Genomic DNA, 26,975 nt, shown 5'->3' on the forward strand with positions numbered 1-26,975 from the left:
GGCCCCCTAGGTGAAGGGGGGTGGGGGGTGCACATGGCGTGCATAAAGCAGCAGGCACTGCGCGGTGCCTGCCGCTTTGTGCATGAAAATGCAATGCATGCATTTTCAGCCTTGCGGCTGGTGCAGCTTGAAGCTGCACCCGCTGCAATGTTAAAGATAGAGGATGTGACCGCCGGGGTGGCGGTCACATCCTAATCTGTGCGGAGGGACCGCCGCTGCCCTGCGGACGGTCCCTCCTACTCTGGGATGGCGGACGGACGCAGGTCCATCCGCCATCCTAATGAGGGCCTTAGTTAGGATCAAAACCATGGAAAGGAAAACACATACTTTATTGTGAATTATTGAACAGCCTGTAAAAACATATAAAAACAGACGTGCACTGCATTCTGAAGTTCCCACATGCACCACTGGGAGCAGGAGAGAACAACACATTGCCATCTATCTACACAAGTTAGTATACCCATAACATTAATCGCCCCAATAAAATACTAACAATATAAACAGGACAATTTTTAATGCAGAAATATTTTTCCATTTTGAGACACTGTGAAGGTTATCTTCTCTTCACCATTTGGTTACATTTACTACATTTACAACAATGTAACAGAACATTCAACATTTTTTTTCTGATAAAATGGTAGCAAAATCATAATTTAATTAAAACCTTTAACCTACTTAGTGAGGGTGCTGGATAGTAACTGGAGTGCAAAATTACTATTCTAACTCAGCTGAGTATTTCCCTCACGGAAGGTGCTGGACAGTGTCTGGGGTGCAATATTACTACTTTAGTTCCACCGAGTACTTACTTCAGGGAAGGTGCTGGACATTGTTTAGGGAACAAAATTAATATTCTAACTCCTATGCGTACTTTACACAGGGAAGGTGCTGGACAGTGTTTGGGGGCATAGTTACCATTTTAACACCACCTAGTACTTACCCGGGGGAAGGTACTAGGCAGTGACTGGGCGAGAAATGCTATTCTAATTCTACTGAGTACTTACTGCAGGGAAGGTGCTGGACAGTGACTGGGGGACAAAATTATATTTCCAACAATGCAGAGTACTTACTTCAGGAAAGGTCCTAGACAGGAGCTGGAGGACAAGGTTACTATTCCAACTCTGCTGAGCACGTACCTCAGGGAAGGTGCTGGTCAATGGATGGGGGACAAAAACGACTATTCAAACTCTGCTGAGTACTTACCTCAGGGAAGGCACTGGGCAGTGACTGTGATTGTACGCAAAATCACAATCCAGCACCTTCCCTTTTTCAATCCCATAGACCTTAAAAGAACAAAACACATTGAAGGAGGAAAGAAAACACAAACAGTGCAAAATCGAGGACCATCATTGGAAGAAAATCAACAGTACATAAGTAAGTTAACCCCAAACACACACACAAAGCAAAAAAAAGCAAATATGCAGAAAAAGCAGCAAATATTTTACCTTGTGCTCCAAATTAAAATAGATATCTAAGAAAGAAGAACTCAGATACACCCAAAAATCAGTACAGAATTATTGAGACCACATTGGAACAGAGAAATAACCTAACCAGGTAAAACTTTTTTTTGCAAAAATATATACTTCCAAACCAACATTGTTTTTTCACAGAACACAACCACTTAATTGTGCTCTCTATTTCTAAAGGAATACTACCGATTTTTCCCCCTCCATAGACAGCAAAAAATAGCCATTCAAATCTTTTTCAGTAGCAGACATAATTTTGTCAAGGAGAATAAATCACACTTTTAGACCATTGCCCTAAAAAAAATTCCTCTTTTTTCAACAGATAAGTGAAACATGGAGAACCCAAAACAAGTTAACTACATTCAATCATGATGCGGGAACAGGCTCTTAAAGTATGGTGGCTACATTTATTGTTAGGAGAGATTAACTGAGCCCAGGAGTCATTGGAGGTGTGTTCAGTATTTTCCATCTCATTGCAAAGTTAAAGGGTTTACTCTGGGTGACATTGTGGAAAGGACCACAGAGCATAACCACTCTGCCTCGAAATTGAGATGGAAGCTAGAGAAAACATCTTCTAATTAAAAATACTAGCAGCCAACCTTAATGAACCCTGTAGCTAGGTTTTGAGGACAGTTACTGAAAACATCCCCAGGCACATTGTAAGTAGTATGCCACAATACCAAATTAAAGGAGATGGTTCAGAGGCAAAAACATGAATGTAATCCCCAAAGAGTAACACCACATTCCTACACTAGAGTATATCACCCTTGAACTTACAGGTCCTTTTACTAATGAACCTTTCCTACTGTATGAAATTGAAAACATGTCTCAAAAGATTACCCAAAGAGTTACACCACAATCCTACACTGACATTAATATCCCCCTGAACGTACAGTTTCTTTTACTAATGAACCTTTCCTACTGTATGACACTGAAAACCTGTCTCAAACTATTACAAATCTTTAGCACCACGCACAACTTAGTAACCCTGGAGAATATTTCAATTTGGATAATGAATGGAACATTTAAGTCAACACCCCATCCATTCACCCACATTTATACTATTCATGACAATATAAACAACACTACTGTCCCATTAGTTTACAGCGTACTACTTGACAAGCAATCCTCAACTTACACTGAATTTTTATCGGAAATAAAAAACAAAACAGCAAATAAAAGTCCCAGTAAAATAATAATTGACTTTGAATTACAAATGATTAAAGCAATTAATAAAATTTACCCTGACACCGAAATTCAAGGATTATTTTCACACTTTTATCAGGCCTATTGTTGAAAAATTCAAAAACATCCTTAGCTGAGGATTACATGCCAAATAGTAAACTGCAATATGAATTAAAAAAATAACAGTTGTGAGTTTTGTACCCCATGAGTGTGTGGATAACTTCCACATATCAATTATACAATCATATGTAATTGCTCAAAATGAAGAAAAATTGTCTCCACTCCAAAATTATTTCAAAGATACTTTGATTGCCGATTTAGGCAGGTTGAGTCATAGGAGACAGCCATGGTTTCCCATTGACTGGTGGAAAAGTTCCTCGGCGGGAAGTGATAAAACAAACAAAACAAACAACGCCATAGAAGGATGGCACAATTCATTCAACAAATTTATTAGAAGATCTCACACTAACCTTGCGTGAAACTAGAATGGTACAATCATTGTCAGGTAGTCCGATTCATCACATATACAAAAAAAAAAGTAAAGAAATATCGGAGAGACAATTAGAAAAAAAACATTAATTTCCATAGATGGGAGCTTCATACAACTTAGACAATATTGTATGCATTCTACACTAACATGAACTAATACCCTCTAAAATTACTCACCTGCTTTAACAACTTTATCAAATGAAATTGGCATTTTTAAAAAATATTTTTTTACCAAATTAAAGCATACTTTATGTTCCTACCTGTAGTTGTCTTCTTTCTTCAACTTTTGGTGATAGTTCATGAAACCTGTCACCAAGAGTCCTAAGCAATCCAATAGACCAAAGTGTAAAATCCAAATCTCCATAAAAGCCTACATGTGTTTTCTTTAAAAAAAAGTTTTTAAAAACTTCTCCTACATCCCATTATTTGGCAATCCAAAAAAGCATAAGATAATCCTAAAAAGAAATTTCTGAAAAAAATCCAGTTGTTACAAAAAACGTAATAAAAGCATCCAACTCCCAAAATGAAATCCAAAAAACAAATCATGCAGCAATTTATCCATGAATCCCAAGTTTTTCCATCAGTGCTGTGGTCTTTGTTTTCTAGATTTACAAAATGATTAAAAACAACAATGCAATAACGTTGAAATATTATTTTAATTTTCAAATCGATTTTAAAAAGTTGCAACCATGATTTTTTCCAACATTATTTAAGCCTAAATTGAAAAAAAACCAACTGTCCTGATGTGCGCATACAAACGCAACCTGCATGGGGATATTAAAGTGGTAAAAACAGCAATGAAATACAGTTTTTTTTCTATACACCATCTATCCACCTCCCTCTATCTCTCCTTACAATAAACATAGCCACCAATATATATAAAATGTGTAATTCATTTTTCTTTCATGACCACAGCTCTTCCTTGCACCCGATCTTGACAGCGATGCTCCACCAACTGTAAAAACAGATGCAAAACTGTTTGCATCAAGTCGGAAAGTAAAAACAAAGAGAGGGCAATTGTTCCCATTAAAGAAAATGGGAAGCCATAGAAAAATTATTTAACAACTTATTTTTTAAAAAATTGGATGGTATTCTAGGAAGCTACATTTGGGGCTACAAAAAAAATCGCAGAGCTCTGTCTCTTCTCAAACTAACAGCTACTAAGGGCGGCCTCGACTTCCCGGACTTTAAATTTTACTTTTACGCTTCTTTCCTGGGTCGGATACGCAGCCTTTTTTCTTCTAACTACCCTTATTTTTATCACTAATTTATGCTAGGAGCAAACTCTGTACAATTTTTAGCTAGAAGCAATGACCCGAACTACTTCAAACAAGTGAAGTTTAAGACCGCTAAAGATCTAGTCCATATATGGTATACCATTATGGCTATTAATAAAACTACGTTCTTTCACCCAAAGCTAAGCATGTGGTATAATCCGGGCTTACCTGAGATTTTTAGCGATCCAATAATTAGAACATGGGCTAACCTCGGCATAAACCACCTCTCCGACTTATAATGATCATCAGGTTTTTTAACATTTGATACCTTAAGAACACTTTATAAACTACCTGTAAATGCTCTTTTCAAGTATACACAGATACGTGATTTCTTTATGAATAAAATGAAACTAAGGGAAATTTTAGACTCAGAAATATGGATCTGCATTTACGGGGAAACAAATAGTGATATAATTAGCCTTGGGTAAAATGTCTTTGTCAATCTAAACCTGATGATTGCATCAAAATCGCACAGAAATGGACTACTACTTTAGGAATGCCCATCTCTTCAAATAATATTTCCACTTTTCTTCATAACAATAACTCTTTAACTAATTCTTCTAGCTTAAAACTCACAAGACTGTATGCCAGCTATACTACATGCCACTTCACTTCTTTAAGTGGTCAGGGAATAATGCATTATCCGAACGAATAAAATGCCCAAAATGTGACCTACTAGCAGCAGATATAGTACATATAATTTTTTCATGCCCGGCTCTCCAAACATTTTGGGATGAAATAGAAAAAGTGCTGAAACTGAATAAAATGTTCTTTGGTAAATTCTCTGCCGAGATGATACTTTTGGGAATACAACCAAATACTGCTACTCATAAGGACCTAATGTTTATTCTAATTTCTTGTGCAAGACTGATAATTGCTAGGGCTTGGATCTCAGATAAGCCACCATTAGTAACCGAATGGTGGCTTCTGGTAAACGAGATATACGATATGGAATTTTCAACTGCCAAAATTCGAGGGATTGGTTCTTTGAAGAAAGTTGATAAAATTTGGGGTGATTTGCTCCCTATTCACGAATGAATGACTTCATTTTTGCAGTACTAGATTTGTGAATACTCCCTATTTCTTTCATGGTCAGAGCCTATTTGATGCAGAAGATACTGATGTATTTTTCTTTAATATACTGTAAATCTATTTGCCTATTTTCTATTTGATTATGTTTTTAAGGAATGTATGTATTATAATTTTCTTTTGAAATGTACATCTGCTTGTGTTGTCAATAAAAAAGTTTAAAAAAAAGAAAAATTATTTAAAATTATAAACAAATATGTTGTGAACTATTTAAAATATATTTTGTATTTTTATAAAATAAGACATTGGTTTAGTATTTATTAAAATGGTATCAGATTTTTACAAACCAGTTGAATAAATATTTTAATTAATTTGTCTTGTGTGGTTATTTCTCTGTGACAATAAAATTATTAAAAATGTTTTATGGTTGTTAAAATTATTATTAATGTTGTTTATTTTTTAAAATGTTTTACATATTATAAGTTACATCTACTTTTAGTTAACATATCTATTATGCCAAATGTGTAATATATTGTTTTAAAAAATGAATACTCATTTATTAAAATTATTACCTGAGTATTAATACATTCATCCACCACATACCCCTACAAACTTTACACGCCATCCCTAATGGTTTGTTTTCTATTTTACATTTTTGTAAAAAAAAATATTGCAGTAATAAATAACCTATGAATTAATATTTAAACATTAAAACTCAGGCATTAAAATTAATCCCAAGTATTCATACCATCCCCCACCTAATACCCGTAGATCCCTTCCATCCCACCTTTAAAGGTCTGTTTTGTAGTTCAAAAAATATTTTAAAAATAAGTATAGTAATATATAACCTATAAATTAATGATTAAACATTAATACTCATGTATTTAAATTATTAATTGTGGATTAATAAACTTTCCCTCCCTATATCCCTTTCATCCGGTCCCTAAAGCATTGTTTTCTATCTTTAAAAATATTTTTACAAATAACAAATACTAAATACACTTCTAGTTTATGTTTTAAAAATGAATTCTTAGGTATTAAACTTAATACCCAGGTTTTAGTACACTCCCCCTCCAAATACCCCTATATCCCTTGCATTCCATCCCCAAAGGTTTGTCTTATAAGTTAAAAAATTATTTCAGCAATAAAAAAAACTAGAAATTCAAGTTCAAACATTAATACTCTGGTATAAGTCAGTCAATAATAGTTTTCTTTGATTTCATTAAAAAATCGTAAAAGATTATAAAAACACGTAGTACACAATGATTAAAAGTGGTGGTTTGAAAGATGGAAAGGATAAAAACACAGTGTCGTCATTACTCAATCCTCATTAACAATTGAAAATAATATTAAATTTATAATCAGTGCCGTTTAAAAATGCTAGGATATTTAATTGAGGAGAGATCAAAAAATCATGCAGGAGTGGGTGAGGACAGACCAGTCAGTATTGTAAGAGCCATTCAAGTTGATTCTTGTGTTTTATCTAGTTCTTTGGCTGCCATTTCACAAAAAGTAATGGCTTTGCAGGACAGTTGCACTGACAAGCCTCCAAGGCATTCTATGACAGCTACTCTGCATGGTCTTGATTGTTTTTTCCAGAGAATCTTGCGAAGGACAGTTTCCTGGGTTTCTAGAAGAGAGGGGCAGATGCATAGGAGGTGTAGTAATGTCTCCATCTCCCTGTCCACACAATCGGCCTTCTTTCGTCGGCCATATACAATTTCATTTCGGGGTCAAGTGCTTTGTGGGGAAGTGTCCCAACCGTAGCATTGTCAGGTAGTGCTTTTTATGATGTGCGAAGTGTTCTAAAAAATATTGTTGTGGTTTCAGCATTTGATAAGATGGAATCACTGCCCATGCATGTTTTTTTTTTAAATGCAGTTTTGTCCATTAACAATGGAATTCGTTTGGTTGCTATGTTCACAAATTTGATTGTGTGCCAGGCCTCTTCAAGGTGTAGCTCTGCAAGTGATTCTTTTAGTACGCTGACAATGGAATTATTTTGTCTCACTTGCTGTTCAATTTCTGCCCAGGAAGAGTGTGCTAAGGTGTTTTCTTCTGCTTGCCTCATCCGCCAGTATTATTTGGCCACCGCTCCTTGTTGGGCTGGTTTCTGTTTTTTAAGCCCATATTACAGTCGAATCTGTGACTGGGAGATGTGTTCTGGGATTGCGAACAGACTCTTAAAGAGACTCAAATGGGCTTGGTTTAAGGCAGCTGCATCTTTTGTATTCATCAGTTCTGACCCATAAGATATAGTTGGAATGAATTTTGCTGCAATTACCTTTAGCAGGTGACCGGTTAAGCAGCCTTTTAACTTTCTCTCTAGATTTTTAAAGTCGTAGTGGAGTTGTTTTGGTTTCATTTTTCCTTGGTCCAGCTGGTGGTTAAAGTTGAGATTGTGATCAAGTTGAAACCCAAGATATTTGTCAGGGGCGGCTCTCCTATATGGGCGTCGGGGCTCCGCCCCTCTCATTTTTTGACACAATTGAAAAACATATTTGAAATAAAAATAAAAAAATAAAAATAAGCACACAAGTTCACAAGCGCTGACAAAGGGCTGCTCTTGCCCCTAGCCAAACTTACCTTTGTGTGAACATTCATATGGGATCGACTCCATTGTGTACAGAAATCCAGGAGTAGTAATAACCCAGCTGCAATGCATTTGCCAGGCTGAGGATTCACACCGCCCGTAGGCCTGTGACGTCATCAGCCCAGCAAAGCAATTGTCTTGTGAGCTGAACTTATCACGGAGCTGAACTTGTGAGCTGAACTTATCACGGAGACATGGCTTAATGGCTCGTGCGCCCCTAGTATTGAACTTGCTGTTCCTAGAGGGTTTAAAATTGTTAGGGTGGACCGCCCGATGGGCAGGGGAGGTGGCTTAGCCATTATTCACAGAGAGGGATGGAGCCTTTCCACTGAACAGGCTGGTGGTTTGGCGGATGGAGAGGTGCTCCACTTCTCCCTGGTGATTAATCCTCACTTTACCCTGGGGGGGTCTCTAGTTTACAGACCACCAGGATATGCTGGTCCCTTTATTGAGTCACTGGAGGAGTATATAGTGCCCAGAGTCTTGAGTTTTTCAAAGTACCTTTTACTGGGGGACCTTAACATCCACATGGAGGCCAATGATTCATCTACGGCCAGCCGTCTGGCAGAAATCTTGGAACTGGCCCAACTCAAACAATGGGTGGAAGGTCCGACTCATGTGGGGGGTCACTTACTCGACTTGGTCTGTTCCAACTTTCCCATTGTGGCACTTAGATCGGATAGAGTGACGTGGTCCGACCACAAATTGGTCCGTTTTGCCTGGCAGGTGGATGGACTCGATAGAGTGAGCACGGGTCCGGTCCTGGACCTCCCTCCAAAGATCAACATTGCCTCCTTTGAGCGAGCCTTAATTGAGTCCCGACCAATAATCAGCGGGGAGCTGGTAGAGGCGGTTAGTGGCTTTAATGGGTGGATGGAATGTGCGGTCAAAGAATCCACAAAGCCTAATGCCCCGTCCCGACCTCGCTGCATCCCTTCTCAGCCATGGTTTTCGCCCGATCTAAGGGATTTGAAACGTGGCTGTAAGAAATTAGAGCGGGCTTGGAGACGAGACTATCAGCCAGAGGCTAAAGCAATCCTGAGGACTGCCCAGAGGGAATATCATGCCGCCATCAGATTAGCTAAGGGCGGTTACTATGCTGGGAGGATTGCTAAAGCTAGTAACAATAGCCGTGAGATCTTTTCTATTGTCAAAAGCTTTTTATCCCCTGTGGCAGACTCACCACTGCTTCCCTCTTCTTCTCAATGGTGCGAGGAGCTATCCTGTTTTTTCAGTGAAAAAATTGAAAAAATTCAAAGGGATTTGCTCGCTGCCTTGCCCACAGGCAATATTCTGATGACTACTGACTCTCAAACAGTCCACTGCGCCTCACAGCAGTTTCTGGATTTTTCAGTGGCAGAGGAGCCTGATGTCCAGGCTCTCCTTCAGTCCCTGAAATCGGGCTCACCTTCTGACCCTTGCCCTGCCCGGGTTCTCTCTGGAGTGGCGTCTACTGTATGTACTGAGGTCACCCAGATTGTGAACCTTTCACTGTCTTCTGCCACGGTTCCGGGATGCTGGAAGCAAGCTATGCTGCTTCCTTTACTGAAGAAGTCAGGGCTTGAGGCTACGGTACCGGGGAATTATCGTCCTATATCTTTGCTACCTGCCCTGGCGAAGATCTGTGAGAAGGTGGCTTTTCGCCAACTGGACAGCTTTATCGAAAAATCCAATGCCCTGCACCCGGCGCAGTCAGGGTTCAGGGCGGCCTTTAGCACAGAGACAGCTTTGGTGGAGGTGACGGAGGCCATTCGAGAGTGCTTGGATGGTGGCGGCAGAGCGGTCCTGATTCTTTTAGACCTCTCTGCCACGTTCGATACCGTCCCCCATAATCTCCTCCTTGCTAGACTGTCTGAGATTGGCATTGGCGGCAGGGTACTGGCTTGGTTGTCATCCTTTCTTTCTGATAGGACGCAGCAAGTATGGATGCCGCCGTTTGCTTCAAAGGCCAAACCACTCTGCACAGGGGTCCCTCAGGGCTCCACTTTGAGCCTGTTGATGTTTAACGCCTACATCACCCCTGTGATATACCTGGCCGAACAGCTTGGGGCTAAGGTCATCGGATACGCTGATGACACCCAGCTGCTCTTTACCTGGCCGGATGACCAGCTGGATACAACGGCTGTTCACCTCTGTCTTTCCTCGGTGTTTCATTGGCTGGCGATGGCCCAGCTTAAATGCAACGAGGATAAGTCAGAGGTCCTCTTCTATGGGTCCTTCCCCTCCAACTTTAAGAATGAGTTGTGGCCACCTGATTTTCCTAGTCCCAAGGTGATGGGAGGCCCAGCTAAGAACCTCGGAATTTGGTTTGGAGAAGACCTTAGATTTGAGAACCATATCAAGAAGCTGTCAGGGACCTGTTTTGCTACGCTAAGGGCTTTAAGAAAATTCTTCCCTCTGCTGCCCAGAGAAGCTAGGGAATCGGTTGCGCGTGCCCTCATCTTGTCCAGATTGGACTATGCTAATGCTTTGTTTTGTGGTATCCCGGCGTATCTGGTCAAACGACTGCAGGTTGTCCAGAACGCCGCGGTCCGCCTTTTGTTTAGCATTCCGAAATGGCAGAGTGTTCGGTCACAAATGCGCGCACTTCACTGGCTCCCTGTAGCTCAGAGAATTATGTTCAAATCTCTCGTGCTGTCATTTAGAGCTGTCCACGAGCTTGGCCCCGGCTACCTGAGGAAGCGCTTCTCTTTCTACACTCCTTCTCGCTGTCTCAGGTCAGCCTCGCTGGCCAAACTGACCCTTCCCCGCTATAAGCGGGCTAGGCTGGGCGGCCAATCTATTTCTGTGGTAACTGCGAAGGCTTGGAATGCTCTCCCTCTTCATTTGCGTACCGCCCAGTGTCTATCCAAGTTTAAGAAGGATCTCAAGACCCATCTGTTTGTTTGTTAGGTCTAGGCTGTCTCTCTGTGTTATGTTTGGTCACCTCCGCAACGCGCCAGGATACTCCCCAGTAGCAGAGCGCGCTACAAAACAACCTATAACATAACATAACATAACTCCACCCCTGAGTCGTTTCCAATGAAGTTAGCCCTGGGCGCTTCATCCAGAAGCCCTGCAGAGCTAGGGGCTTTGCGTCAATTAGGCAATGACATTTAAGCCACGACAGCCTTTTACAGCATGTTACAGGGTGGAGTGGGGTTAGCAAGCCTAACTGAACTGGTCTCACCCCGACCTGTGATAAATTGTGAAGGGGGTGGGGTTTAAAGATGAAGGCAGGAAGTTGAGGACAGACGTCTGTGCGTAGCGTGCCTGCTGAGCCCCACTCCAGTGCCGGGCTTCCCGCTCTGTGCTACAATTAAGCTGCCATGTCCAGGGATGACCAATCGATTCTATAGATAAATGCGCACTGCAAAATTAAGCATAGCAGCAGGTGAGCTTAGCATTGGGTGTGTGCAATCTAAAGGCCAGGCACTTGAATATTACATTTTCCGTTGTCACTGTCGTGTAAAATTCGAGCGGTGATCTATACAGTGTGCTCAGGTTTTTTTTGCACAGCAGAGCTACTATCTTTCAGGCCTCGGACATAGTGCGCTGGATTTCTTGCTGTGTCCTGTGAATTCCTCTCTTTTGGAACAGGCATGACATGGGTATTACCTTCTCTTTTCTCCTTTAATTTGCTTCCCCGTGAAATGGATCCACAAAAGAAAAACACTTCTGCTAGAAACATCCTCTTTTTCTGACATTACAGCCTTGGGGTGGAAAGAAATACAACTTTCAAAATATGGAGAACAACTAACTTAACAAGCATTTACAATGCAATGGTCTCGGCATCATTAAAGGTGGAGCTATTGGCATTGCTCATGACATTTCTTTTTTTTCTTTAAATCATTAATAGATAGCATTGTCATTTACATTGCCAATACACAGCACTCTGCACTCAACAGCACACACCACTCTGCACCTGCACTCACTGCTCTGCACACTCACTCACTACTCACTACTCTGCATTCCGCACTCACTACTCACTACTCTGCATTCCGCACTCACTACTCACTACTCTGCATTCCGCACTCACTACTCACTACTCTGCATTCCGCACTCACTACTCACTACTCTGCATTCCGCACTCACTACTCACTACTCTACTCTGCACTCACTACTCTGCACTCACTACTCTACTCTGCACTCACTACTCTACTCTGCACTCACTACTCTGCACTCACTACTCACTACTCTGCACTCACTACTCACTACTCTGCACTCACTACTCTGCACTCACTACTCTGCACTCACTACTCTGCACTCACTACTCTGCACTCACTACTCTGCACTCACTACTCTACTCTGCACTCACTACTCTACTCTGCACTCACTACTCTACTCTGCACTCACTACACTGCACTCACTACTCTACTCTGCACTCACTACTCTACTCTGCACTCTCTACTCTACTCTGCACTCACTACTCTACTCTACTCTGCACTCACTACTCTACTCTACTCTGCACTCACTACTCTACTCTACTCTGCACTCACTACTCTGCACTCACTACTCTGCACTCACTACTCTGCACTCACTACTCTGCACTCACCACTCACTACTCTGCACTCACCACTCACTACTCTGCACTCACCACTCACTACTCTGCACTCACCACTCACTACTCTGCACTCACCACTCACTACTCTGCACTCACCACTCTGCACTCACTACTCTGCACTCACCACTCTGCACTCACTACTCTGCACTCACTACTCTGCACTCACTACTCTGCACTCACTACTCTGCACTCACTACTCACTACTCTGCACTCACTACTCACTACTCTGCACTCACTACTCACTACTCTGCACTCACTACTCACTACTCTGCACTCACTACTCTGCACTCACTACTCTGCACTCACTACTCTGCACTCACTACTCTGCACTCACTACTCTGCACTCACTACTCTGCACTCACTACTCACTGCTCTGCACTCACTACTCACTACTCTGCACTCACTACTCACTACTCTGCACTCACTACTCTGCACTCACTACTCTGCACTCACTACTCTGCACTCACTACTCACTACTCTGCACTCACTACTCACTACTCTGCACTCACTACTCACTACTCTGCACTCACTACTCTGCACTCACTACTCAATACTCTGCACTCACTACTCTGCACTCATGTTGGACAGGCCACGTGAGGGGCTTGCCTCCTCCCCACATGACAGGACCCGGGCCCCGGTCCTCCCGATGTTAGCCACAAAGGCAACCCGCACCCCGTCCCATGCGGGACTCCTGCCGCGGACATCTCTGTATCATGGGGCCGAATTCCTTCCCGCTCCCTCGGCCGGCCCGGCCGCCATCTTGGACACTGCACCACGAGGCCGCGTGGCCTCAGATCAACCCTAACCCTGGGCCTAGCCAGGCCCCGACATCCCGGCACCACCATCCACCCAGGAGGTGAACGGCCCACTTGGCAGGTTGATGGGAGAAAGAAGTATCGATGGCTCTCCCCCGCCAGGTGCCGATCGCACCCCGCTCCCCCGGGCGCTGGCTCCACCCCCCTGCTGGGTGTCTGGACTCCCTCATCCCGGACCTCCCGACCTCCAAGTGCGAGGGTCCGGACATCAAAGGGCACCAGACCTATAACTGGGGCAGCTCCAGAGCAGGAAGGCAGTTGTATCCTGGAGTCGAGAGACGCAGTGAAGAACTCATCCTTGACGGACTACTGGCGCTGCCGTAGTCCTACCTTGCGAACTATTGTCCTACCTGCTGGCGCTGCCGCAACCTTCTGAAACCTTCATCGTCGTCGAGACCTGCTGGCGTGGCCGCGGACCGTTTGTAACCACCACCTTCATCGGGACCTGCTGGCTCCGCCGCGGACCGTCGCTACCTTCAACCATCCCGGGACCTGCTGGCTCCGCCGCGGCCCGATCATCTAGACACCGAGCTCGAGGATTGTGAGCTATTTCATCTACCAGATTGGTAACAAAACTGTCCCGCTACCCTTTTCCCAATCGAGAGACTAGAACCGAGGGGACCCCGGAGTCCAGACCTCCTTGTACCATTTCACCGTACTTAAAGAATTGCTTATAAAGAACGTTAAACCTTATCCTTGTGTGGTGTACATCTGTGGGGGGGAAGTTACTCGTCTGTACGATCGCTGGAGACGGCTCTCCCCGGAGACCTCTCCCCTTATTCTCGGCCGACCCTCCCGGTCCGTCTAACAACTCACTACTCTGCACTCACTACTCTGCACTCACTACTCTGCACTCACTACTCACTACTCTGCACTCACTACTCACTACTCTGCACTCACTACTCACTACTCTGCACTCACTACTCACTACTCTGCACTCACTACTCACTACTCTGCACTCACTACTCTGCACTCACTACTCTGCACTCACTACTCTGCACTCACTACTCTGCACTTACTACTCTGCACTTACTACTCTGCACTACTACTCTGCACTACTACTCTGCACTCACTACTCTGCACTCACTACTCTGCACTCACTACTCTGCACTCACTACTCTGCACTACTACTCTGCACTCACTACTCACTACTCTGCACTCACTACTCACTACTCTGCACTCACTACTCACTACTCTGCACTCACTACTCACTACTCTGAACTCACTACTCTGCACTCACTACTCTGCACTCACTACTCTGCACTCACTACTCTGCACTCACTACTCTGCACTCACTACTCTGCACTCACTACTCTGCACTCACTACTCACTACTCTGCACTCACTACTCACTACTCTGCACTCACTACTCACTACTCTGCACTCACTACTCACTACTCTGCACTCACTACTCTGCACTCACTACTCTGCACTCACTACTCTGCACTCACTACTCACTACTCTGCACTCACTACTCTGCACTCACTACTCTGCACTCACTACTCTGCACTCACTACTCACTACTCTGCACTCACTACTCACTACTCTGCACTCACTACTCACTACTCTGCACTCACTACTCTGCACTCACTACTCTGCACTCACTACTCTGCACTCACTACTCTGCACTCACTACTCTGCACTCACTACTCTGCACTACTACTCTGCACTCACTACTCTGCACTCACTACTCTGCACTACTACTCTGCACTCACTACTCTGCACTACTACTCTGCACTCACTACTCTGCACTCACTACTCTGCACTCACTACTCACTACTCTGCACTCACTACTCACTACTCTGCACTCACTACTCACTACTCTGCACTCACTACTCACTACTCTGCACTCACTACTCTGCACTCACTACTCTGCACTCACTACTCTGCACTCACTACTCTGCACTCACTACTCTGCACTACTACTCTGCACTCACTACTCTGCACTACTACTCTGCACTACTACTCTGCACTACTACTCTGCACTACTACTCTGCACTCACTACTCTGCACTACTACTCTGCACTCACTACTCACTACTCTGCACTCACTACTCACTACTCTGCACTCACTACTCACTACTCTGCACTCACTACTCACTACTCTGCACTCACTACTCACTACTCTGCACTCACTACTCACTACTCTGCACTCACTACTCACTACTCTGCACTCACTACTCACTACTCTGCACTCACTACTCTGCACTCACTACTCACTACTCTGCACTCACTACTCTGCACTCACTACTCTGCACTCACTACTCACTACTCTGCACTCACTACTCTGCACTCACTACTCTGCACTCACTACTCTGCACTCACTACTCTGCACTCACTACTCACTACTCTGCACTCACTACTCACTACTCTGCACTCACTACTCACTACTCTGCACTCACTACTCACTACTCTGCACTCACTACTCTGCACTCACTACTCTGCACTCACTACTCTGCACTCACTACTCTGCACTCACTACTCTGCACTCACTACTCTGCACTCACTACTCACTACTCTGCACTCACTACTCACTACTCTGCACTCACTACTCACTACTCTGCACTCACTACTCTGCACTCACTACTCTGCACTCACTACTCTGCACTCACTACTCTGCACTCACTACTCTGCACTCACTACTCTGAACTCACTACTCTGAACTCACTACTCTGAACTCACTACTCTGCACTCACTACTCTGCACTCACTACTCTGCACTCACTACTCTGCACTCACTACTCTGCACTCACTACTCTGCACTCACTACTCACTACTCTGCACTCACTACTCACTACTCACTACTCTGCACTCACTACTCTGCACTCACTACTCTGCACTCACTACTCTGCACTCACTACTCTGCACTCACTACTCTGCACTCACTACTCACTACTCTGCACTCACTACTCACTACTCTGCACTCACTACTCACTACTCTGCACTCACTACTCACTACTCTGCACTCACTACTCACTACTCTGCACTCACTACTCTGCACTCACTACTCTGCACTCACTACTCTGCACTCACTACTCTGCACTCACTACTCTGCACTCACTACTCTGCACTCACTACTCTGCACTCACTACTCACTACTCTGCACTCACTACTCACTACTCTGCACTCACTACTCTGCACTCACTACTCTGCACTCACTACTCACTACTCTGCACTCACTACTCACTACTCTGCACTCACTACTCACTACTCTGCACTCACTACTCACTACTCTGCACTCACTACTCTGCACTCACTACTCTGCACTCACTACTCTGCACTCACTACTCTGCACTCACTACTCTGCACTCACTACTCTGCACTCACTACTCACTACTCTGCACTCACTACTCACTACTCTGCACTCACTACTCTGCACTCACTACTCTGCACTCACTACTCTGCACTCACTACTCTGCACTCACTACTCACTACTCTGCACTCACTACTCACTACTCTGCACTCACTACTCTGCACTCACTACTCTGCACTCACTACTCTGCACTCACTACTCTGCACTCACTACTCACTACTCTGCACTCACTACTCACTACTCTGCACTCACTACTCACTACTCTGCACTCACTACTCACTACTCTGCACTCACTACTCTGCACTCACTACTCACTACTCTGCACTCACTACTCACTACTCTGCACTCACTACTCACTACTCTGCACTCACTACTCACTACTCTGCACTCACTACTCACTACTCTGCACTTACTACTCTGCACTCACTACTCTGCACTCACTACTCTGCACTCACTACTCTGCACTCACTACTCTGCACTCACTACTCACTACTCTGCACTCACTACTCACTACTCTGCACTCACTACTCACTACTCTGCACTCACTACTCACTACTCTGCACTCACTACTCTGCACTCACTACTCTGCACTCACTACTCTGCTGCACTCACTACTCTGCTGCACTCACTACTCTGCACTCACTACTCTGCACTCACTACTCTGCACTCACTACTCTGCACTCACTACTCTGCACTCACTACTCTGCACTCACTACTCTGCACTCACTACTCACTACTCTGAACTCACTACTCTGCACTCACTACTCTGCACTCACTACTCTGCACTCACTACTCTGCACTCACTACTCTGCACTCTCTGCACTCACTACTCACTACTCTGCACTCACTATTCACTACTCTGCACTCACTACTCTGCACTCACTACTCTGCACTCACTACTCACTACTCTGCACTCACTACTCTGCACTCACTACTCACTACTCTGCACTCACTACTCTACTCTGCACTCACTACTCTACTACTCTACTTTGCACTCACTACTCTACTCTGCACTCACTACTCTGCAATCTGCACTCACCACTCTGCAATCTGCACTCACTACTCTGCAATCTGCACTCACTACTCTGCACTCACTACTCTGCACTCACTACTCACTACTCTGCACTCACTACTCACTACTCTGCACTCACTACTCTGCACTCACTACTCACTACACTGCACTCACTACTCACTACACTGCACTCACTACTCTGCACTCACTACTCACTACACTGCACTCACTACTCTGAACTCACTACTCACTACTCTGCACTCACTACTCTGCAATCTGCACTCACTACTCTGCAATCTGCACTCACTACTCACTACTCACTACTCACTACTCTGCACTCACTACTCTGCACTCTGTACTCACTACTCTGCACTCACTACTCTGCACTCTGTACTCACTACTCTGCACTCTGTACTCACTACTCTGCACTCTGCACTTACACTCTGCACTCACTACTCACACTCTGCACTCACTACTCACTACTCACACTCTGCACTCACTACTCACACTCTGCACTCCCACTCTGCACGCTGCATTCACACTCTGCACTCACTCTGCACTCACTACTTCACACTCTGCACTCACACTCTGCTCACTCACTCTGCACTCACTACTTCACACTCTGCACTCTGCGCACTCTGAACTGTGCGCACTCTGCACTCACACTATAATAATCCTTATGCAGAATTCCTCTAAAGTATAAGCAGCTTGGGTTTTTCCTACAGGCGCCTAAGAGTCAATGATAGGAAAAGAGGGCAGAGAGTGCTAACCCCATCTCCCCACCCACAGACAACCAAAAATTATATTCTGCGTTGCTTTGTTCTAATAATATGAATAAGGAATTTAAAGTATATGTATGGGCGAGTGGAAGGTGATCTATCGTATTCAATATATTTTAACACAATTGGTGTTCATGGTTACCTTTACAAACGTGAGATGAAGATGATGCTCACTCTTTAGTTATATAAGGATATTTTGTCGAGTACATTCAAGTTCAACCCACTGGCTGTAAGCAACAAGCTGAGGATCAACAGGCGCGAAACAGCGTGGTGGGCGCGCACGAGACGCAGCGTGGGCGTGCACATCAGCTCAAGATCCCCGGAGAAGACACCGAGTCTGCCTGCTGCCATGACTGACCCGCTGCGAGGGAAAGAGCCAGGTGAGTGGGGGTTGAGGGGGGGCGGCAGAGAGGGAGGGTGTGTGTGTGTGTGTGTGTGTGTGTGTGCGTGCGTGCGTGCGTGTGTGCTTCCGTGAGTGTGAATGTGGAGCAAGAGATGTGCACGGCTCCAGGAGGCTCGGCGTGCGCGTCCACGAGATGCAATCGGCGCTCGTTCACCGCTCTGGCTCCGTTGAGACTGAACTCCGTGACAATAGGTCTCGAAGCCCGAGACCTAAAAAGCAAGACAGAGCAGTTGCAAGGTGGCCAGATTAATTTATTCACAACTAAACACATTAGAACCGCTTTACTCGAATCTCTTTGAACATTTTTTTCCCCGGGTGGGAAAGTGCACTATTCCTGAAGTTGCGTCCTTCCCAACTATAAATGTGTAAATGAGGGGCAGACACTTCCCTCTTTGCAAATTTGAAAATGTGTTTTATGTGCTGTGAGGGGCAAAGAAAAAGAAAGCATGTAAAGTATCCCTGTAACATACACGTCCTCTGAAGAATGAGCACACTTCATCAAAAATGATGAAAGAATGAATCATGACAAATAATGTACATTTTGCGTGGACGCAGGTAAAGAACCCAAGGAGTTCAGTGCAGGAGCAAGAACATAGGGTCACAGTCATCAAATGGACACTGACGTTTTTTTAGCATGCAACTTTTGTGAAATTGCTCAACAGCATTCTGAGGGAATCAAATATATTATTTTTGGCTTGCTAGAGTGTGGATTCCAAAGAAGGATTGTGTGAGTGGACACCTTCATGAAATCTGGGATTGTGATACAGAAGGGCACTGATTCAGAGATTTCTGGTGCTCTCAGATACGTTGATATGTTTTGCTGCGTATTTTTGAAAGGAGATGGGTAGTGCTTTATAAATGATAACCGTTGTCCTGAAAGTATAGAAAGATTCAAATCGTCCCTCTGTAAAGCCTCCACCTGTTCAGTCTCAGGCATGTGTCCATTTCCAAGGCATCCCCCTGTAAAACCAGAGAAATGGCTCTGATGTCTTAAGGCTCTTCCTGTGCTGTTTCAGGGATGCATCTTGGTCTAAGGTATCCCCCTGTAAAGCCGAAGAGATGGCTCTGATGTCTGAGGCCTCCTCCTTTGCAGTCTCAGAATGTCTCTGGGTCCAAGGCCTTCCCCTGTACAACCCAAGAAATGTCTCTGATGTTTTAACCCTCCCCCTGTGCTGCCTCTGGGATGTTGCTGGGTGTAATCATCCCCTGTAAAAACCGAGGGTTGCTGTGATGTCTCAAGCCTCCTCCTGTGCTGTCTCAGGGATATCTGCGGGTCAAAGGCCTCCATCTATAATGCCCAAAGGTTGGCTGTGATGTCTCAGGCCTCTTCTTGTACCATCTCACAAATGTCATTGAGTCCAAATCTCCCCCTGTAAAACCAGAGGGTTGGCTCTGATGTCTCAGATCTCCCCTGTAACGCCCAAGGGTTGGCTCTGATGTTTCTGGCCCCCTCCTGTGCTGCCACAGGGATGTCTCTGGGTCCAAGTCCTCCACCTATAAAACCCAAGGGTTGGCTCTGAGATCTCAGTCCTCTTAATTTGCTCTCTCAGGACAGTCTCTGACTCAATATCACGCCCCCCACCCTAAACCCCAAGGGATGGCAATGCTGTCTTACATCTCATCTTGCACCGCTCGGGTGGTTTTGGTTCTTCACACCTCCTCTTCGACACCCCAAACGTTGGTTCTGCTGTGTCAGATCTCTAATTTACAGCTCAAGGGTTGTCTTGGGCTTCTTGATGTCCAGCTCCAGGTTTATCTCTGCTGTCTGTGGTATTTTCCCTTATTGCCTACTCTTAGGGTAGTTCTTGCTGTCTCCAGTCTCTTCCCTTATTGCCTACTCCTAGGATGCTGCATGCCGTCACAGATCTCTTCATGTCCAAAGCCAGGTATATCTGTTCTGTAACAGGTCCCTTACCGGGTAGTCTCAGGGTGGATCCTGCTGCCTCGGGTCTCTTCCTATAGATTCTTAGGGTGGTTCCTGCAGTCTCAGAGCCTTTCCTTAGAGCCTCACGGTGCTTCCTGCTTTATTAATTATTTATTATTAATGACATTTGTTAAGCGCATGGTTGCACAAGGAACAGTGCGTCCCCGCGCTGAAAATCCCACTAATCATCGTATCAGCTTAGCTCAGGGAGGAGGAGCACTAGGGCCGGGAGGGAGACTAAACTAATTAAGCCTTGGGGAAGAGATGGGTTTTCAACCTCTGTCTGAACCTTGCTTCCGACGGTTCCATCCTCCATTCGATGGGCAGGTCATTCCAATCTTTACTGGCCAGGAGTCTAAAGGACCGTCCTCCCATCCTTGCTCTGTGGATCCGAGGAACCACTAATAGCATGCTGCCCATCGACCTGAGAAGGCGCGAAGGACGATAGATTGGAAGCAAATCCTGGAGATATGAAGGTGCCTTTTTGTGAGCTATGCGATGGGTAATGTACATAGTTTTAAATTTAATGCGTTCCTTGATTGGAAGCCAATGCAGGGAACGCAATGCATGTTTCCCAGAGGCCCTCCTAGGGAGGTTCAGGACAAGCCTGGCCGCTGCGTTCTGGACGCGTTGCAACTGCATTAGGCCTTTTTTACTGAGTCCACATAGGAGGGAGTTCCCATAATCCAAATGGGAGGTGACCAAGGCATGTACCATTGTTTTTCTGGTGCTGGGAGGCAGTAGGTCAAGGATTTTCCTCAGGACCTTCAAAATGCCATAGCATTTGCCGGCAACATTACCAACATGATTAGTGTAGGCTAGGTTAGAATCAAGAAGTATGCCAAGGTTTTTGACTGTGTCCACCGGGACAGGGACAGAGCCCAGTTCTACGGGCCACCAAGCGGATGTCCAGATGGAAGGACAGGGACCAACGATAAGAACTTCCGTCTTATTACCATTGAGGCAGAGATAGTTCTGCTTCATCCACCCATCAAGTGCCACCAAGCAGGCCGAGAATTTCTCAGCATCCACAACTGGATCACGGGACAAGTTGATCACCAGTTGTGTATCGTCTGCATAAGAGACAATGGCAACACCATAAGACTCCACCAGTTTGGCAAGGGGTTCCATGTACAGATTGAATAACGTTGGGCTCAGAATCGAGCCTTGTGGAACCCCTTGTCTAAGACATCTTATACTGGATTTGCATGGTGGGCAGTGCACTTGAAATCTCCTGTTCTTGAGGAAGGAGACCAACCACTCATGAGCAGGACCGGTTATTCCCTTCTCACTCAGACGGTCCAGTAATACGGAGTGCGATACGGTGTCGAACGCCGCACTTAAGTCCAATGTTTGGCCCTGAATCCCGACTGAGACGAGTGGAGGAGCTTATTTTCCTCCACAAAGCTCACCGGCTGTCACAAAGCTCACCGGCTGTCGGTTAATCCTGCTGTCTCAGCTCTCTTCCACTGAAGCCTCAAGGTGGTCCCTGCTGTCTCAGGTAATTCTCCAAAGTATGAGTCCATACTAATATAATAAAGAGAGAGCCCAAACCTTTGAGACGGGTAATCTCAGGAACCACAGCACCAATCACAACACCCAATACAGCGTTGGAAAGAGCAGTTGCAGCAGAAGGACATAGGCAATGCAGACGCCCACCATATATTTAAAAGGTAAAAGAACCGTGCCAGCAAAGTAGTCCCTTGTGGGCGTGTCTGCGTTGTGCTGTGGGCGTGTGCTGGGGGACGTGACAAACGCTGAAGGCATGTGGTATGTTCCGCCCTTCATGCCATGTCTCATATTGTGTGCTAATCCCACCCTGCTCCCTTTAAATACCCCTGCACCCTATAATCATAACCCTCCCTTACTCCTTAAAATACCCCAACACCCTTAAACACTAACCTATCTTAACCCTATAAATATACCCTCTACCCTAAAACCCAAACCTATCCCTAAACCCTAAAAATACCCCTGTACTCCAAAACCCAAACCTAGCCCTGAACCCTATAAATACCCCTGTCCCTCAAAATCCAAACTTACCCTTGAACCCTAAAAATACCCCTGTACCCCAAAACTAGCCCTGAACCCTAAAAATACCACTGTACCCCAAAACCCAAACCTACCCCAGAACCCTAAAATACCCATGTACCCCAAACCCAAACCTACCCCTGGACCCTAAAAATACCCCTGTACCCAAACCTAGCCCTGAACCCTAAAAATAACCCTGTACCCCAAAACCCAAACCTACCCCTGGACTCTAAAATGCCCCTGTACCCCAAAACCTTGCCCTGAACCCTAGAAAATACCCCTGTACCCCAAAACCCAAACCTAGCCCTGAACCCTTAAAATACCCCTGTGCCCCAAAACCCAAACCTACCCCTGAACCCTAAAAATACCCCTATACCCCAAAACCCAAACCTAGCCCTGAACCCTAAAAATACCCCTGTACCCCAAAACCCATACCTATCCCTAAACCCTAAAACTACCCCTGTACCCCATAACCCAAAACTATATTTGAACCCTTAAAATACCCAAACACCCCAATACATATACCTCAGTACCCCAAAACATATACCCCTATACCCATACTTACCTTATCCAAACATTAAAAAAAGCATGCTTTTACCATTCATGCATTTACAACGAATTTCATTGTAAATGTATGCGTGGTAAAAGCATATAAAATGTAATGCCATGCATTATAATGGCATTGCGGAGTCATGGTACTTTCGTAATGAAAGTATGAGGAGTGATGGTATGCGGAAAGAAAGTTGCGGAATAATGGGTGTTTACCCTCCCCCGGTAAGTACATTGGTGGCACGGAGGCCCGCATCTGCAGCAACATACTCATATTTTTTCAACACCCATTTAAAAAATGCACAGGTCTCTCTCATTGATGACCAGCACCGACATACACTTTTAGACACACCTCCCGCCACAAGTTCTAGAATTGCGAACTTTAGAGCTGGGGAGCTACGTTAGAATCTCGGCATCAGCTCAACATCCTGTGATTCCAGGCAAATCGCTTTGTCTCCCTGTGCCTACCACAAATGAATGTGTTCTTCTGTAATGTAAATTGTGCTCATGCCATGTTGTCGAGTTTGCGCTATATAATATTGCAAGGAAAAATAAAGTAGGGAAACTCGAGTTCACACACTACTGAACGCTCAATCTTAAGTGCATCAGCAGTGCACTGTGAATAGGAGCATTTCACAAGCCTGTCACAGATAAGAAATGCTATCAAAACGAAATCCTACAAAACAATATACTACTGGCCGGCAGCAATTCATACCCGGACAACATCGGGAAGGGCTGCTAGTATTTGTATAAACTGGAAAGCTAATGTTTGGGGCAAAATGGTGGCCTTAAATATATTGGATTCATACATTGCTATGGTTATTTACGTTCAGATCTTGTTGTTGGTCTTAGTATGAGTGTCCGCTTAATATTGACGCTGTTATTTTATTATTTGTTAACACACACATGCCACATGGCGATACTCCAACTCTCCCCAAACTCCCTTTAAAAGCCACTGCTTCGGCCCCGCTCGCTGTAAACATGTTATCTATAACCAACATCCACAGTGATGTGTATTGTATCAGCGCTGATGTCCCATAGTGGACACTGTCTGACTTCACAACATTCATTTCGGGATGGGTAAACGCTAGATGTGTCCTGCATTTCGGCCTCACAGTTACTTGTGGTTAACACAACAGGAAATGTAAGCTGAATCCGGTGCCAACTTATTTTATGTTGGGTTGGGTTCTGTTAAGTTGTGCGGTCTGTTAAGGTGGTATATTATGTGACATTTTGTTATGCTGCCTTAAGCTATGCTATTCTGCGCTATGTTAAGTTACTTAAATTATACCATGCTTTCTTATGCTATGCCGAGTCATTTGTTATGTAATGTGTTGTGATGTGTCACATTAACCTATTTTATTTTATGTCACAGTGTGCTATACTGGGTTGTGGTATGTTATTTTGTTGGGCTTCGTTGAATAGTGTTATGATGTACTTTGCTGTGTTTTGCTATTCTGCTGTGCTATGCTTGCTACGATGAGTTATCATATGTCAAAACGTCAAAATCCTTGAATAGATTTTGAATTGCCCTCTCTTATTACACAGTGCTGGGTCAAAACCGAAGTAACCCTTTGCTTCTTAAATTTGTTAACACGAAGCATTTAATATCACTACGGTCACACGTCTCATTTCTTTAGTTCTTGGACACAGAGTTGATGCAACTGCATGCGCCCTAGTTTTCATAATATTGGCAAATCCGAAATCAAGATTTGTTTTATTAACTGTTTAGCTATATGGTTTTTAATCTAGAAGTTGCACATCAAGTCTAATACTAAAGTGATAAATTAGAGACTCCTACACAACCTGTAGTATTATAATTATACACCAGAAAGACTTACACAAAGGCAAGTCTCACATTTAGACATCAAGAAGTCTTACACAAAGTGTAATTCCACAGCTATACACCAGGAAGATTTATACTTTATGTAATCTTTTAGTTATGTGCAAGAATCCGATAGTTATTGTAGATTTAGAATTAGGTAATAGTAAAGCTGACACAGAGATTAACCTTGAAGATATACAACAGGAATAGTTATTGAGTAGTCTTATTCACCAGCAAACTATGTACACATTTTTAAAATTAACGCATACACCAGGAAGGCGATGAACATAGAAGAGACACATACAAGGTTGTGCTGGTGTTTGACAGGGGCATAGCAAGGCAATGAACATAGAAGGGAGATGTACAGGGGTGTGATGCTGCTTGCCAGGGAAACAGCAAGGTAATTAACAAATGCTTTATTAACCTTCCTGCTTTCTCAAATTTGCTTGAAAATGCACCATTTGTCCACTCTTTTTTCAAATTTTTCTCGGGGGAGAGTCCCCCGAACCCTCTGTGAGTTGTTCAGGCTAGCTCGCTACGCTCGCTCGCTGCAGTGCAGTACCATCATTTTTCACGCCTCACCACTTTCCAATCTCACCAGCCACCACTGATATATGTTTGAATTCACCTGGGATATTGGTTTGCCATCTAGATTCCAGACCAAGTACACCAATATTCCTAGCGTCTAATCCCGAAAGGTTTATTTTCAATTTGTAAATAATAAACCATATCAATTCAAGTTTTAAGTAGTAATACTCAAGCATTAAAATCAATAGCCACATTTTGATACTCTTACACACTACACCTTTTTCCCTTGCATCTCATCCCTAAAGGTTTGTTTCCTAGTATTACAAATATTTTTTAAGAGCTATAATTTTAACACTATAAATATGTTTTACAAATTAATACTTGGGCATTCAAAATAATGCCTGAGTATTAATACATTTCCCCGCCGCTTAACCCTTTATCCCTAGCATTCCACACCCAAAGGATTGTGTTCTTGTTTTAAAAATAATTAAAACATAATTATAGTATTAAATACCCTATTAAAAAAAGGAATACTCCGGTATTAAAAATTAATATCTGATTATTCATACACTTATCCACATAATACCCCTATATCCCTTACATCCTGTCCTTACATTGTTTTGTAAATTTTACACATTTTACAAAATGGTTGTTATATTACAAAATATAACATGTACAAACCTATTAAAATATACCATTATTTAACTATTTAATCTTTGTACAAAACACATCAACATATTAAAACAGACTCCTGTCCTTACTTGCCCATACTTACCTATAAACTTACCCAGAAGTGTGTGATAACATATAAATGAACCTATATAAAAGCATTACATGTGTTCATATTTTAAGAATCCAACAATAAACACCATTATATTAAAACAAACACCAATTCATACTTACAAAAACTCACATAAACTTACCCAATCATTCATGGCAAAGGCATTCATGGTGAAGGTATATGCCAATAATGCATAGTAAAAGTCATGGTTGGAAAAAGCATTCATAGTAAAGGTATATACGTGGTAATGACAAGCTTGGTAAAGGCATATGCATTGTAATGGCTTCATGGTAGGTATAATGCGCTGTAAAGACTATGGAGCTGATTACGATGGTGAGCAGATCGCCACCGCCGACCTGGCGGTGGCGATCCACCCGCCATCGTGGCCTGATTTACCCAGGCCATAATATAATGGCGGGGGTATCGCTGCAGTCTGGCCGGG

General features: G+C 43.9%; 1 protein-coding gene and 1 pseudogene across 1 annotated transcript in view; both read right to left on the reverse strand.

The window, feature by feature from the left end:
• Positions 1–26,975, reverse strand: part of LOC147702773 (protocadherin alpha-C2-like) — an 868,304-nt gene that overhangs the window by 749,673 nt on the left and 91,656 nt on the right. The gene's annotated exons all lie outside the window — the stretch shown is intronic.
• The window catches only part of LOC147702777 (protocadherin gamma-A4 pseudogene), a 57,387-nt pseudogene that overhangs the window by 4,501 nt on the left and 25,911 nt on the right, over positions 1–26,975 (reverse strand).

This window comes from Lissotriton vulgaris, chromosome 7 (genome assembly GCF_964263255.1).
Source record: "Lissotriton vulgaris chromosome 7, aLisVul1.2, whole genome shotgun sequence".
NCBI lineage: Eukaryota > Metazoa > Chordata > Amphibia > Caudata > Salamandridae > Lissotriton > Lissotriton vulgaris.